Source organism: Solanum lycopersicum, chromosome 1 (genome assembly GCF_036512215.1).
Source record: "Solanum lycopersicum chromosome 1, SLM_r2.1".
Taxonomy (NCBI): domain Eukaryota; kingdom Viridiplantae; phylum Streptophyta; class Magnoliopsida; order Solanales; family Solanaceae; genus Solanum; species Solanum lycopersicum.
This window is the reverse complement of record NC_090800.1, coordinates 24274102-24276770: the sequence shown is the minus strand read 5'-3', so window position 1 is coordinate 24276770 and position 2669 is coordinate 24274102. Positions and strand designations below refer to the sequence as shown.

The 2669-nt window shown below is 30.7% G+C and overlaps 1 long non-coding RNA gene across 1 annotated transcript; it reads left to right on the top strand.

The window, feature by feature from the left end:
• Window positions 1-794: 794 nt before the first annotated feature.
• On the top strand, window positions 795-2400 carry LOC138340819 (uncharacterized). Its single transcript, XR_011213667.1, has 2 exons — window positions 795-874; window positions 2146-2400. It is a non-coding gene; the product is annotated as an uncharacterized lncRNA (long non-coding RNA).
• The last annotated feature ends 269 nt before the right edge of the window (window positions 2401-2669 follow it).

The following is a 2669-nucleotide window of genomic DNA, read 5'->3' as shown; positions in this document are numbered from 1 at the left end:
TTTAATAATTGAGAAATGGAAAAGTGTTAAGATAACTGTAGTATCCGTTCTTACGTGGCTATCTATTTTTTTGACTTATTTATATCTTGGTGATTATTAATAATACATTATTGTTCTTAATATTTTTTTATTTCTCTCCTATTTTTATTCTCGCGTTGTTAAATATACTAAAGTCTAACAAACGTCCAAACTTTTTTGCTCGTACAAAATCTATGGTTGTGTTTATAGAAAAACCAAACTTGTTTTTTTGTATTCTTTAAATTAAAAGTCCGGCAAGAAATGAGGCCATACTATTTTAACACCATTATATCAACTTATCAAATTCATTGCAACAATTTTTTTATTGAAAATTTTCATTGTTAACATTCTTACTCCTTAAGGTTTGTGTACATCCTACTTTCTTGAGACTTTACTTATGTGATTATATTGAGTATATTATAGTTATTATATTTATGTAGGCCCCCAAAACTTGTTGGAATGTCCCTAAACATTTGTCTAGCATAATTCTGCATCTTGATGAGCTATTTTGAGCATTTGTTTAAATTGTTAATGATTGGGTCAAAGCTTAGCTTGGTGAAACACAGATTAAGAATTTACCAAAGAAGAAACAAATTGATTCAGTCTACGTGAGGATGAAGAAAAATGAGGTTGAGAATGTAAATAGGCATTATTCTATCTGAAAGCCCTACATGTATTTACGATAAAAAATAAGAGCCCAGATCCCATCCAGACACGTCAACAAAAAAGCCTAGAAATTTCAATATCTTTGTAGTATAAATTTTTGCAATCCCGTAGTTTTAAGATGAAATGACATTATATTTCTATTTATGTTTTAATTACATTAATCCTTGAGAAAGTTACACAATCCGAATATGTAAGTTGAAGCTCCCGTAAATTAATTAGTTTCATTTTTATTGTCAATCATAGAAATGTGATTCCAAAAATATCAAACCAATTAAGAATTTGAAAATTCAAATCTTGTTCGTTTCGTTCCCTGTTTAAACGAAGAAACTTTCATGAAAGATCAAACTTTTTGTTGTAAATTTGATCAGATACATAATGAATATCTCGATTGGCATTCATGAGTATGGGAGAGTGAGGTTAGATATAAAAGATACATGAGTGATGGGATAGTGGTTGGTGAAAATATTTCCTATATGAATATAATTTCAACCATTGTGATGGAGTTGAACATTGATGAGTCTAAAAAAAATGATATATCCTACATCATAGAGGGAAACTCCTCTTCAATGAATATAAGGAATGATGATATAAGGTAAACTGTACTTAGAGGTGAAGAAACATGAAGCTAAATTCTGTATTTATACTCTTTGTTTTAATACAACTAATAAGGATGTTGGTTGGATCGAAAGTTTTGATTGGTCAGCTGTTGACAACCAATTTTGGCCTAACATTATAAAAATTCATAATTTTGAAGTTTTATTTATTTAATAGTTTAAAATAATTTTTTTAATATAATTTTAAATAAGATTATCAATAACAATCATTATTTATTAAAATTTAAAAAAAAAATTTGTTAATTTTTAAATTACGTTTTTACATATCGTTAGTTACGTTCATTATGATTTTTAATATTCATCCATTTATCCTCCTCTTTTTCGGTGTAACTAGCTTGGAACATCCATCTAAAAATAGAGCAGCCACCACACTGTTCTTCTCCAAAGATTCAACTTTAAACACCCATAAAAAACACTTAAAACCACTAAAAATCAGCCCATTCTCAATGAACAAATTACAGCTAACAAACACCTCTAAAAGACTTTCATTTTTCTTCACTTTTTTGGTGAAAAAAGTTACTAAAAACAACCCCACAACCACTTGAAAACCCCACCTGAAACAAAGAGAAAGAAGCTGAAAAAAGTCTCCGCAAAGCTCAAAATCAGATAAAAAAACCCATTGCAAGCCTCCATCCCCCCTATCGTCTTCCCCAGCGAAGCTAACTACAACCCAGCTCAAACTAGACCCCAAAAACCCCACAGTCTTTGGTCTCTTTTTCCGGAAAAACACCACCTTCCAGACCATAAAGAAACCCACAAATCCTCTCTTGTTTTCCAGCAAACACCCACCAAACAGCATCAGTCTCTTCCCCTCATCCCTTTCACACTTTTTCATTTATTTTTGCAGGTATTCGGTTGTCCAAATTGATTCTGAAAGCTCTAGTAGGCAGCAGCTCCACCAACGGCGAGTCAACAACTCGTGAAAACAACGACCCAACTTTTTCCTACAACTTCCGTTCTCTTTTCCGGTAGCATTTTTATTCTTTTACCTTTTTTTGACTTGGTTTTATATTATTAATGTTGAATGGAGAAAATTGCTCTGTTTTCTTGTTGATTGTCGGTTTGTTGTTGTTTTCCTCAATGCCAGAATGTTTCCAATCTATCAAGTATGAAATATTCGTAAACAAACGAATCTGTAGGAACCCATATATGTATAACCTAAAATCGATAACTCATCCAAATCTATAATCAATTTTCTAAAGTTCAAGCCTAATGGTAAGTGTCAATTCCTCTCATTATCATAACCTTAATGGAATTTAAATAATTCAACACATATGTTTAATTACCTATCTTAATAAATTAAAATATAATTTATAATGTGAGAACAAAATATTAACATATAAAGATGGAAGTCACTGGTCATAAAACCAG